Source organism: Typopeltis vanoorti, chromosome 11 (assembly GCF_054136105.1).
Source record: "Typopeltis vanoorti isolate ZY-2024b chromosome 11, IOZ_Tvanoo_1.0, whole genome shotgun sequence".
Taxonomy (NCBI): Eukaryota; Metazoa; Arthropoda; class Arachnida; order Uropygi; family Thelyphonidae; genus Typopeltis; species Typopeltis vanoorti.
The window spans coordinates 22,920,211-22,934,960 of record NC_143559.1 but is presented as its reverse complement, the minus strand read 5'-3'; the positions used below and the strand labels follow the sequence as shown (position 1 = coordinate 22,934,960).

The 14,750-nt window shown below is 36.2% G+C and overlaps 1 protein-coding gene across 7 annotated transcripts in view; it reads right to left on the bottom strand.

Annotated features, from left to right (window-relative positions):
• The window catches only part of LOC150101365 (serine/threonine-protein phosphatase 2A 56 kDa regulatory subunit gamma isoform-like), a 430,932-nt gene that overhangs the window by 101,700 nt on the left and 314,482 nt on the right, over nucleotides 1-14,750 (bottom strand). The gene's annotated exons all lie outside the window — the stretch shown is intronic.

Genomic DNA, 14,750 nt, shown 5'->3' with positions numbered 1-14,750 from the left:
GGTCTCTTGGTCTTCTTATTGGGCTGAGATACTTCTTCACTGTATCCTGTATTATCACTTTCCCAAAGCATTTCTGCTGAGATCTCCTCATTGGTCTCCAAAAAATCATCTAATCGAGTTGATGTTTCTTCTGTGAATCCACTAGGAATTACTCTAACATCCAATCTAGTGGAATGCTCCTGACCTGGAAGTTTTTGGAGTCAGTCTTACTTTGGCTCTTTTACTAGCTGATGGTCTGTACCACAATCTGCTCCAGGACGAGTATGCACATCAGAGATGCTCGTCTTCCGTCGCAGGATGTAATCGATCTGGTGCTTTGACCTATCAATGTTAGATGTCCAAGTATAGGTCTGTTGTGGATGTTTCTGGAAGCAGGTATTGGTAATAACTAATCTGTTAGCACGGGCAAATTCCAACAGTCTTTCACCGTGGGTATTCCGTTCACCCAGACCAAACATGTCACTCTCTGGCCTGACTCTCATACTCTTTCCCACTTTTGCATTTAAGTCCCCTAAGATGTAAAGTATGTCTCTCCTTGAAGGCAGTCCAAAGCAGTTTGTAAGTTTTCATAGAATTCCTCACTCTCTCTTCTTCAGGCCTGTAATTGTGGGGCGCATAAACTACCACAATTGACACAGTAGGTTGAGTAGGTTGGAAATAGCAACAGAATAAACAAAGCTGGTATGGTAGGAAGTCAACTGAATAAATTTATATGGAATAAGAGAGAAATTAGTCAAAAAACACTAAATTAGCTGTATACAAGACAGTGTTCAAACCAGTTTTAACTTATGGATCTGAGAGTTGGATCAGAATTAAAACACTTGACCAAAGACTAGAGACCGCAGATATGAGAGTCCTGAGAAGGATTAGGGGTATGAACAGATGGCGTCAATGGCAATATCATATTAAAAACGAGGATATTAGGAAAGAACTTGACATTGTCAGCGTCCAGGAATGCGTCAGCAGAGTTAATCTCAGGTGGTATGGTCATTTAAACAGAATGGGCGAGGAAAGATTAACCAACAAGTGTTCTCTGCCAGGTTGGCAGGAAAACGACCCAGAGGAAGAACAAGATATAGGTGGATTGATACGGTAAAAAGTGCCTTAGAAGATAGATATATATAAATATAAGATTTGACAGTGTTGTAGCTTTGACAGGCAAGAGAGTGATTTGACAAAAAATTGTAGATAGGAAGTTAGTAATGATGTAAATTTTTCACATAGTACTATCATATTCTGTACACCCCTTGAATGTAATTGTCAGGAATTTGATGATGATGAAAATTAAACACTTTTTCTATCCCAGCAATCAAATGCAGTTTACGCAACAATGGAGAGACCGTACATAAAATGTGTAATGATACTCATGATTAGACTATCATTCCAGTCTTTTCAACTATAGATATATTAACTGTTGTTAGAAAACGTTTAATTTTTTTGCCATTTTATTTATTTTAAGTAATAACCTCCCAATGATGATGTTAGTTACATAGGCAGCAAAATTGCATACGAGTTAAAAACCTGCTGATTATCAATCAAGCAAATCTACTCATAGTGAATCACAAAAAAAGAAGTTTTACATTTTGCCCAAAGGCCTGATAAAGAACTCACATCACTGAATTTTTTTTTGGTAAGAATTTATTGTGAAAAAATAAGATGCTCAAGTTTCGGAGACTAATATTTATTTATTCTTATGGCAAAAGGAAAACCTGATACAGAACCTCATCCGTCATCATGTAAATGTCCTGGAGGCCACCACCATGAAATTGGTGCCTTGGGCAGTCATTCACAATATGAGTAATCGTCTAGGCCACTAGGGAACAATAAAAATAAGGGTAGTCTGACAGTCTCCATTTATGCAGTAGGTGGCCACATCTGCCCTGGTTAGTTTGGTCATCTATCATCCTATTGATATATGATCTTCCTAGGAAGGGCAAAACCAGGCTGTGGAGCACAAGGATCTTCAACCATTAAGCCATTTGTTGGATGATTGTTGGACCAGTGTTCTCTCCACATGTCAGGTGTGGATGGTAAGGCAGCTGAAGAGAGTTTGTCCATGGAATGAGTAATGAGAAACCCACTCCTGCCCCTATGCCAGACTCTCATAAATCCATCTGGTCTTTGTCTAAAATGAAGAAATCCTTTCTGGGAGACTAATGATGATATTTAAAGCAATCCCAATAACAGAATGAGTCAGTGCATGAATGAATTTATATTTTGATATAACAGGAGACTTAGAATTATATTTTAATTAGAGGGTCTTGAATCCAATTACTTTAACAGTTATTAATTTAAATGGCTAAGCCCTCCCACTTCACCGAGGCGAACTTAGAAGTTTCATCATCCCTGACCACCTCGAGAACATGCTACATATAACTGTCAGTGTCTGAAACATTCACTTCTTAAATCTAAACCTAAGCATATCTAAGGGACTGTCCTTGGGCTTTATTTATCATCACTGCAAAGCAAACTCTTATTGGAAATTGTAACCGTTTGAATGCAAATGGATAGTCTGAAGGAACGAGGGGGTATCCAAGGAATGAAGACAATTTCTCTGATACCAGGACATGTAAATATCATAGCTTCTACCACATTCAGTTTCAACGATTTTACTTGGGGTGAGGGTGAAGATTTCGGAGCAACATAATAGGAACACCTATTTTCAATTTAATTTAATGACCAGGCAATCCAGGTGGATTAAGCAAATTTAATAATTCCATGGGCAAATGAACTGCATCATCTACATACACAGGAGTATCTACTGATTTGTAAACACTAACAGATACATTAACCCTATTAAGAACCAACTTGTTCATTATTGACAGGCCGTCATTTCGAGGTGTGAGGATAGTTCTCTTCCTGAGCCAAGAAGTGACTTTTTCTGTTATGTTCTCAATAGATGGGTAGACACTGCACAACAGTTCATCTGCAGTTCAGACAAATTTTCCAATATTTAGGTGTGTTAATATAATTTTTCTCTCTGCTGTACCTTACCATTGACAATTTTTAACATTTTTGAAGAGAAAGAATGTGCATTAGATTCTCCATGTAGGTGAATATGCATACTGGTTTTGATAGAAAACTTCTCTATATCATGTCACAGTGACGATTTCTTAAGGTAGGCATTTACTCCGTTTGCCTTCATTCCACAGGATATGACTGGCAGCGTTTGTCGAAAATCACCGGCAAATAAAAGAGTTATTCTACCCATTCTTTGATCGTCTGATCTGATATCCCTCAGTGTTCTGCTGACTGCTTCAACAGACCTGAAAAGTTGGTTTTTGGCAGACAGAAGTGGAAATGGATCCATCTTGTTTATGCTGGATATGTACATCATGAAAGGAAATACCTTTTGATGATTCTTTTTCTAGAGTGAACTTGATACGATGATAAAGGGTGTGGATTTTTCTTTTGTTTTATGTTAGAGCATATAGTGGTACTGACCTTTTCATTATCTTCAAGTCCATACTATAAAAAGGATCATCAAAAGGTATTTTCTTTCTTGATGTACACATCCAGCATAAACAAGATGGATTCATTTCCACTTTTGTCTACTGAAAATCAACTATATCCATAATACATCAGCTCACCATTCATTTAAAAAAATATGGCATCATAAAATCTTTAGTTTCCAGAGCACACAAGATTTGTTCTTCTGAAAATCTCTAAAACAAGAATTAGAAATTATCAAAGAAACAGCCTTACTAAATGGATATAATCCAATAATCCAAAATATAATTACCCACTTTCCTACAAATCAACCCAGACAAGAAGAAGACCACAGGTCTCCTATATCATATATTAAAAGCATCTCTGAATGTTTGGAAAAATTATGAAAAAATTGCTTCCTATAAACTCATCAACCAAATTCACAATTTGCTACCTTCTCCAAAAGAAACTCTCACCAATGATGCTGCCTGGCGTATATGAAGTACCATGTTCATGCAATTTGTCTATGGATCTCACAATCAGACCTCACAAATCTGGCCTTGAACAACATAGAATCGAAAATGCTAACCAGAGGATCCAGTGGCAAAATGCTAAGCTATTACACAGATCTGTATATACATGAATGTTCATATAAAGATAGTGCTGAAACCTTATTTCATAGACCTAATCTTAATCGAAATGACTATCTCACTATTCCAAAAGTTTGGGAAGTTATCTGCAATTGTATTAAATAATTTATCTGTTATTTAATTTTATTAAATTAATTTTAATTCCAGTCCAGTAGTTTTAATCTATGAACACACAACTGTACACATAGAGAGATTCTAATTTCAGCATGCGCACTGTTTCTTGAATTCAATTCCTATCATTGTTTGATAATTGTACTGATGATGTCTTATGACACATAAGACGAAATATTTACATAATCCAAAAGTTATTTACTGTGGCATACATGTTATTCTATAGTCACTTAATAAATCCTAAAGTTAATTAAAATTGTATCAGGTTCCCCAGTTAAATCTGTATGTCGAGGCAAAGGATTGTTCAGTATCAGAAGACAGAAATCTTTAACACTTTTGTCACTTATTGACTTAACAATTGATTCAAGTCTCAGTAATGCCTCATTATATATAACTTCATTAAACTGAGATTGAGAACAAGTAGAATGTTCTTGGTGTAAGATATCTTCCAAAAAATGATTTTTGTAAGTTGACCATAGCCATAGAGTATCAGTCATGTTGTAGCAAAGCAAAGTTGAAAATATGATGGAGAGTATGAAATTATTGCATCGTTGAGGCAATCAGACTAGTGAGAATCATCTTCTTTCAAATTCAAAGCCTTACACATGCATCCCAGTATGTCGGATGTACTACATACTACATCAAGGGCATTCATAAATAAAAGCATTCAGCATTATTAGGATGTACACCATAAACATGACCTAGAATATCGCAGTTTTCACACCCAGGATAACTGTCCATGTTGGCACCCTGTCATCTTCATTGAAATTTGTTTTCATGCCAGGTGTAGTATGTAAGTAGCACGTTATAGGTCAGTGTTTTGGGGCAAAATTATCTTCAATGTGTAGCTTAAAAAAGGCTGTTAATGTTGTGTCCCTTGGTGACTCCATTATGCTGAGTGTGTTATTTTCTGTGAAGTATAACTCTTTGACCGTTTTCGAGATGAAATGTGAGATGAACTACAGTTGGATGGTGTTCATGAATATCAAATGATAAATTCTGCCAAATAGCTTAAGAGGTACTGATGTATTGTCCAGTTTAGTAAAGATCTATTTTCCTACATTCATTTTGCAAACAAAATGTAGCTTGGTCTGAGCCCTTGTTGATATAGCATACATATTAGATGAATTTCACAGAACTGCAAATTTCAACATTGTGTGCTTTACAGGTTCATGACAAAACCAGATTATAAGGCACTTTCTGAGTTCAACTCTGTGATCTGTAACAACAGAAAGCTGCTTGTTCATTTTGAAATGAAATAAATTTGTAAAAATTTATCATCATTTGGTTCGAATGGCAACAAACTTCCAGCTAAATGGTACACTTAAACCTTGCATCTTGAAAGCAGGCATGAACTATTTCATGCCTACTTTTTTCAACTCTTTGCTTCATATCAAATGATGCCATTTGAAATTCAGAACTGTAAGCTCAAATAGTTTCAATAAATTGATGAGACTGTGGATGGTGCATTGTAATGAGTGATAACGGTTCAGGAGGAACTGTGCTTTCATTGAGTTCTACCTTTTCATTCAATCAACACATTCCATGAAATTTATGTCTGTATTTAAGTGCTTTACAGTGCTGACATACTACAGTCATAGTACCGATCACAGATGCTTGGATCAATGGAATATCTTATATCACAATTATAAGAGAAAGTAGACCATTCACTATTATTCCAAGAAACTTCAATAATTTCCCTCTGTCTATTTAGCCTCATATGCCTTGCCACAGGAGTCGAGCGACTTATAGAATTTGCTCTTCATCATAGCATATTGGAAAAAAAAATACCTACTAATAATTATAAAAACTACTAATGAACATAATAATGGTACAGGTGGGTATTCAAAAATCCGGGCAACCTCCAGACCTGAAGGGTGCCGGATTTTTAAAAATGCCAGCACCCTTCAGGTGCCAGCATTTATAGCCATATATAACCATCCGGATTTCGGATGGTTATATATGCTGTATATTTTTAACAGAAAATGACCACTTGTACAGTCCTTTAAAGAAAGAAAATTAAACACTAAATGAAAAGCTTATGAAATTTTAATGTTCACCAACTAAATATAACAGTTCTACAGAATTTTAGTTCAACTGAATAAAATAGTTCCTCAGAATTTTAGTTCAACTGAATAAAATAGTTCCTCAGAATTTTAATTAATATTCGCATACATGCCGCTATCAAGTTTTTTTAGCACTTCCACTCTCTCTGCAATCGACAACGCACGATTTTTCATTTTATGCCACCTCTTTTCTTTGCTGAATCCATAATGGGGCAATACAGCAGCAAATAAATGATAAAAAGAGAAGGAATAAGCAGGTTATCGCAATGCTTATCGAATACAGCGCCATCAAAACATAAACAGAAAACAGTGGTGCGCCAACGTGGTAAATTTGAAAATGCGCACTCCGAAATCCATGCCGGAGATCTGATGGAACCGGATTTTTTAATGCCTACCTGTAATAACAAAAGAACTTAATATCACAATATCTAACAATAGAATTTAACAATATATAGCCACAAAATAGTGGTCAGGTATTGTTAAACTATAGTACATGCCATGGAGGGATGAAGAAAAAAAAAAAATCAATGCTCCATAATCTGGAGATCTACATAAATGAAAATGCACATAAACCATCTTTGGAATATTCTTTATCTACTGGTGAAGACCACATCAAAATAGGTTAATTTGTTCGAGTTATAAGCGAACATCGATAATGGACATATATATATTTCCTTGGTATATATTTTTATTTTATATATCTGTATCCTATGTTTGGCCTACAGAAGAGGTTCCAGTCTCCATTCTCCCCTTCTAGTTCTTGCAGTATGAGTGATACCCTTCAAGGTCATGTTTAACATACTTAGAGATCCTGACCATACTCCATTTCAAGAGTACATCAGTTAAAATGGTGATAACATAGGCACTACAGATAGTATAAGGGCCCAAACTAGTCAGTCACATGTTAGGTTTCCTGATCAACTGGCACATAATCCTGGACTCCGAGTAGCAGTATGTGGAAGGCACTATCAAGGCCGCAGAATGACAAGGAGACTGGTCGTGCTCTCTCTATAAGGGTGTCATGTTCACAAGTCTATCTCCCCTCAACTCTTTTCTTTCATCTAAAAACAAACCAAAAATGAAAAATGAAACAATGACAGCAATACTGAGAACATAATACATGTCCCTCAATTACCAGTTCATCCAAACAATTCAAACCAAGCACAATATTCAAAACTTACCAAGATCCCTACAAAAAAATAAAAATAAATAATTTCCACATCCACTTTACAAACATCTGTGGCATAAATTCCATCCATCATTACTTACAGACATCCAAACCAGACCTCCTCCTCTTAACAAAAATGCAAATTACAACTACATCACCCACAGTTCACCTTCAATATCAAAATTACACTCTTCGTGATTCATTTCAGTTCTGCTGCATATACTGGTTTCCAAACTCTGTAAACTACAAAGCCCTCTTGATCTTCCTCTCCATGAAAACTCGACCATCTACAATCCAGTTACTAAACAGCAAAGTCATTGGCTGAGGAGACCTGAATGGCCACAACTCTAACTGGCTTCCCTTCTCCAATATCACAGATCAAGCTGGATGTGATGCGGAAGTTTTTACTATAAGCAATGATCTAACACAAATCATGCAGCTACCTACCCAAATTCCAGATAATCCCCCCTCCACTCTCCCACTAACCTTATTTATTATTATTATTTTTTTTAATTAATTCTCTTTCCAGACACACTGTAGATGTTACCTTTCCTCTTGGCAACTCCGACCACTATCTAGTGCAAGTTTCCAGTCTCACAGAATGCCCCCTCCTCTGACCACAATGATACAAAGTGGGATGATCTCCAGAACTACTACTCTTCTTTTGCATGGCATGATTACTGCTTCCACTGTTCTGATCCAGACATCTGCACTGAACAAGTCACAGCAATCATCTTCAGTAGCATGAAGGCATTCATCTGTTATTTCATCCAAAATTCCCATCCACTTTCTAAGCCCTGGTTCAACAGAAGAGGTATGAAAGCAGTCGGAGTAAAAAAAAAAACTTTACTGTAGGGGGCTTGCATGAAAAACCCAAGCTTCACCTCAGCTTATGCAGAAGCACACAATAAATATAAATCAACTATTGGTAAATCCAATTCCAACTTCATAAAAGTCACTATCAAAAAACTCATCTGTTGTCCGAACAGTAGTCATCCCTTCTGGTCACACACAAAAGCCATTGAATGCACTTCTGCTCACCTGCATTCCCACCTCTCTCCCATCCAGATGGCACCAGAGGTCGCCTCTCCTCTTGGTGAATCAGTTCATAATCATAGAAAGTGAGTGGAAACATAAATGACAGCTGTGCCTTCCAGTCCCTTGCAAAGGCTATTGAACACAATAGCCTTTGTGTTCAGTATTCTTCTAGCTAAAAGAAATCAGAAGAATACTAAACAGATTGGACACTAAGAATATTTCTTCGATTACTGATGGCATCTCTCCAATTGTACTCTGCATTCAAAAACTAACATTCATCCTCTCTTGTCTCTATAATCTTCTATACTCAGCAGGCAATTATCCAAACACACATGGAAGCAAGCGTATATCCAACCTATTCCAAAGAATGGAGACAAAAGTTGTCTCAATTTCACTATCAAATCCTCTGCAGAATAGTAGAGAAAGTCATTAACAATCAACTTCTCTACTATTTAGATGCCTACTACTGAATCAACAACCACCATTATGGATTCAGCCAATTCAGAATCATGGCTGACCTTTTTTTAGCCTACATTACTTACTGCTGGACACGTGCCATGGAAAGGTGCAGAAAGGTATGCCATTGCTCTTGATGTTTCCAAGACTTGATCATGTTTACTTGATCAAGGTATACTAAACGCATTGCATTTCCTCAGCTATCCACCACCCTATGTAACTGGATAGCCAGATTCTTTTCTAGTCATTCACTATGTCATGATGGATGGCACCCTCTCTTCACGCTTTGCTACGAATGCAGAAATCAGAAGAAAAACGATGTATAATGGGAGCTTACTGAATTGGCATCTGGGCCAAACCTGATCAAATGCTTTAGTGATATCAAGAACAACCATTTCACATTCCTCAAATCTTTTCATGACATTTATCCAAACGGTGGGCAAAAGGAAGAAGATTCCCTGTTGACTGAAAGTGGCAGAATCCATACTGGTGACTAGTTATTAGTTGAAGTTTCAAGGTAACACAGAAGCTGATGTGTTACCTTGAAATGTTAATGTTTTTCTAATTTACTTTAGAATTAAAACAGAATTAATTTCTCACCATTTTTAGGAATGAGTTGAATACATGCTAATTCTCAAGTTCCCCTCTCCCCTTTTATGCAGCTCTCTCCCACAAAAGGTTTTTACAAAAAAATTTTCTTAAGTGGGAGCTACATAAAAGGAAACTCTACTCTAGAGAACAAACATGGAACTTTTTCAAGACACTTCAGACCTTCAATAAGTTGGACGGTGGTACTGACTTAGTACATTAAGTTTAGTTCATTTTTATGAACTAAACTTCAATAAGCTGGACGGTGGCACTGACTGATGAAATTCATCTCCTACCGAAAGACAATCACAACATCCATGCCCATGGTGGGATCCAAACCCACAGCATCTTGGTTGGAGAGCAGGTATGCTAACCACTCGGCCAAGCAGGCCAGTAATAGCTGTAGGATATATACAGTTGAATGGGAAAGAATACAGATGCAACATAAAACAGGAGTAGCTATGAAGCACAAACCTTTAGAGCAATCAGAGAAATGTCATCAGGAACCATGAGCTTTTTTTTGTGTTTGGACAAGATTCTTCTGACCAATGATATTCAATGTTGTGTGTTGCCTAGAATGGCAAAAGAACATTTTTCCTGGCTTATAACAAATAAATACAGTGTATGAACTAAAGTGCAAAAAAGGTGAAAGCAGAGTTAGACAAATGTTTATGATTTTTAAAGAGCCAATTTTGGTAATTTCAAAATCAGTTTGGATGTGTTGATAATATTCTTGAAACTATTTCAAGCTTTAGTACAAAGAAAAATTAAGGTGGAGATTTTAATGAGAGCAAACTGAATATAATTGTTTTTCATCTCTTGTACAGTATTCAGTGCACTATTCAGAGATCCATGGTTCAGAAAAGAGACATCTTTTAAGTGGAATGAATGTTTCTGTACCAATAATACTCGCACCATTTACTGTTTTTACTTCTCATTACATTCAAAATATTCTTCTGTCACAAAAATGCAAGATACTTTGCATAATAATTATTCTCAACCTTGCCAGTGGAACAAAAATAAATCAATAAACAAACATTATTTATAAAGATATAGAATTCTATTCTATTCTCAAGGTTAGGAATGGAGGAAAGAGTACTGTAAAAGGAATCCAAGATGATAAAAGTGATATGAAAACTGAAGATAATGTTATCCTAGATGTGTGAAACAACAAAACAAGCAGTAACAGAATAATAGTAGAAAATTTTCGAGATGGATGCAGAGAGGAGTACATATTAATACTTGAGATAGAAAATGCCATCAAAAACTTCTTTAAATGTGGAAAGGCAGCTGGAGTAGATGATATTCGACCTGAAATGTCAAATATGGAGGTATAAACGTTTTGCAGTGGTTACACTGCATAATTCAGAGGTCCTGGTCAGAAGGTAGAATTCCAGATGATTGGAGTAGAGCTCTGATAGTTCATCTATCAGAGCTCTACTCATCTATAAAAAAGGAAATAAATTTGAATGTGAGAATTACAGAGAAATTTCTGTACTAAATGTTCCAGGTAAGATTTATACAAATATTTAAAAAGAGGTTGCAAAAACTGTGGAAGAGAAACTTGGATAAGAACAAGCTGGGTTAGAAGCCAAATAGTGGACAAAGTCAGATTTTTGACAAATAGTTGAGAAATCGTGGGAATATGACAAGGCTTGGTAGATCTGGAAGAGGAGAGTTTGTCTGGGTTTAATGGCCCAAGAACAGCAATGGTCATATTGCACCAAAAATAAGCGCAATAACCCAAGGGTTTATATAGGTCTAAAAACTATACTAGAAATAAGAGAAAAAATAACAAAAATCAGTAATTAAACATTTCTTAGTAGTATACTATTTCATAAATAAATAAGAAAAAAAAATGTAAAAGATGCACATAAAACATGTAAAAAAAGTACTAAAACTATTAAAATTCATAAAACGCACACTGAATCCGAGTTTTTTTTTTTTTAAAGCCTATTTACAATAACTTAAACTAAAAAGTACATTATATTTTTATATAAAGTAAAGATTAATACTCTGATAGTTGATGAGACTGATACATCTCCCTGTGTTTGGAGCTCAGACAGATTATAAAAGTGACTAAAATAATTACTGCACTCGATGGCAAAATGAGGGCAGATGATTAAAATACGGGTGATGAATAGTCCAGAGTCACAAAACTCACAAGGCATGTCATCACATCTCAGAAAAGAAGGAGTGGGTGAGTTGACTATAACCTAGGCAGAGCCAAGCAAAAACAACCCTTATATAGGCTAAACTGCCATAACTTAATTTCAGGCTCAATTTGGAAGAGCTTATTATTACTCTAATAGACAAGCTTAGGTGTTGAATGTTATTCAGAACTTACTTTAATAGCATTACCAACACCCAATGGACTAATTTAGAAAAAAAAAAAATAAAAAAAATAAAAAGTTCATTAACTGACTTATATTTCGCTTGATTTCAAACAATCATCTTCAGAGCACAAAGTAGCATGTTATAGTTCATGCAACAATGAGCAAGTGAAACAGGTGTAGCTGCCATAAGTGAAAGAGGAGATATTGAATTCGAGAGAGAACCGGATTACTGTAGCTATAGACTTTTTATTGCCTGAAGAGAACTTTGCGAGTCTGAATATATTATACACCTTTAGTAGTAGTGGAATCTGGTGTATTTTAGTGCAAGCTCTATTGTATCCAGCTCTGCTGTAAAGTTGTTACACTCTAGTGAGATTTCTGCAGATATAATGCTGTCTGGAAAGATGGCAGAAGTTCCATCTAAATCCTCTGATTTTGAGCCGTCTGTGTAGACAGGCATAAAATCAATGTATTCAGTTCTATGAGCTTTGAACAGCTACTAGTAGGCGACAGCAGGAGTAGAAAATTTCGGAAGCCTCATGAAAGAAAAGCTGCATGCTGGCATGTATGATTGCCATGGCGGAAGTGATATATAATAAAGCTTGATGGTACATCTAACACCAAGAGGAAAAAAATGCATTTATTAAACTCACTAGCATCATCAGAGCACAATGACAACTGTGACAGGCACACAGCACTAAACAAAGTAATTGTAGAAACATTTTAAATTGTAACTGACACCTAATGTCCTTAAGTGGCACCCTCTATGGGTCAGAAAACTACAAAGTTAATTCAGAGAAATCCAGTTATTAGTTCTTAAAATGATAGTCTTCTAGATCTTTGGTAAATTAATGCAACCATACCTGTTGAGGTTGGGAGAGTGCTTCATAGTTGATGCTGATTCTAAGAATAGCCACTCAGACCTGTTATGACTTATGTAATAAGGATGGTTTTCTCCATCTGATCCTGTGTGAAGTATCCAGAGCAAGAGCTGCCAATCCTGACTTGCTATACAGATGATCGCAGATGAAGTTTCACGTTCTTCAAGGTGTATGTTAACTGATCGACCAGTCTGTCCAAAGTAGACTAACTTGCAGGCACAAGGAACTTTTTACGCTCCTGGATGTTCATGAGGATGTAGTCGATCTTTAGGAGAACGTATAAAAGTAGCTAGTTGAATGAAAGGTTTGAAAGTGGTATAAAGATTGCATTTGCAAATAACTTGGCTATTTTTTCTGATGTACTCTTAACATATGGTATGGGAATGGCTTTGCTATGATCCTGTGGATTGGGTGTAGGAGGAATGGGGGATGCATTTGATATTTTATCTATTTCATATGGGCTGTAGCCATTGGCTAAAAAGATGTTGCAAAGGTCCCTAAGCTCAGTTTTAAGAAAAAATTCAACAGTAGAGCTGTTCCCTGATCACAACTACGACAAGAATGCATAGTCGTAAATCTATCGTCACAAACACTCTCAAGAAGATGCAATCAACACAGTTGTGGTCATGATTTCACATTGTACCCCCCCCCCCCCCCAAAGTACCATTTTTAAAATTCATGACCAGTATAGAATATGGTATCTACGGACTTGCACCAACCATGGCTAACAACATTTGGTTGGATGTGGCTAGTATTCTAAAAAACCCAAACTTCCCAAGAATAACATTCCACCAAAAGAAATATCAGCACTTAGAAAGCTATATATAAGAATAAACAATTTATTGTAACTAAAGCCAATAAGGATAATGCCTCTGTCATTTATGAACTAAGCAATACAACAGAAAAATGAATCAACTTCTTAAAGACTCCTCCACGTATCAGATCATAGACTGGGATCCTACACCCCCCACCCCAAAAAAAAGTGTGCAATTTATTACAAAAAAGAAATAATTTGTACACTTTTAATTACTTTTAACTTTAAAAGTAATAATTTGTACATCCTGGCCTAAAGAAATTACCAAAACACTTAAACCTTATCATGTCCAACCACAGGTCCTGAAAATTCACAAACCCAAAACCTCCAATAGTAAATAACATAGACAGGCCCACCAAGAAATTGGCTAAACATTTATCCAAATCACCTTCCTCCCTTACAGGAAACTCTCCCTCATCTATTAGAATTTCTTTACAACTTAAAACATTAATAGAAAATTTAACTCTGACATCATGGTTAGTTTTCATATTGCCTCACTTTTCACTAATGTACCTTTGACTGAAAGCCTTGATCTTATCAAGCCACAATTTCCCCATGACATAACTGAATTATTCACCACACATGCAGGCTATTTCGTATGGAATTGGAAAAATATTAAGCAACTTCATAGGACTGCTATGGGCTCCCATCTATCCCCCACCCCAGTAACTTTCCATATGGAGCATTATGAAAACCAAGCTCTGAATACAGTCACATACAACAACCAACAATTTGGCTGCACTATTTTGATGATGTGTTCACTGTTTAGCCTCATGGCCAAGACATTAGATACATTTTTGGTGCATTTTAACAACAAACATCCTAAAATAAACTTCCCCACAGAAAAAGTAACAGCAGTCTTTCCTTTTTAGATACATTGGTGACATGACTTCCTAATGGTTTATTATCCTTCTGCATCTACAGAAAACCAACTCATACTGGTGGGTATTTACATAGACAATCACACGCCACCACCTTTATATGGCATTCTCAAATCTCGTACTTACTGAGTCAGCACTATTTGTTTAAATAACAGACCTTAAAACGAGCTTAGGGAGCTTCACAAAACCATTTTAGCCAATGGCTACAGCCCATATAAAATAGATAAAATATTACATGCACTCCCCCATCCCACCTACACCCAACATACAGGATCACAGAAGTTTTGCTACATCAGAAAAAATCGCCAGAGTTCTTTGCATTACATTTACAT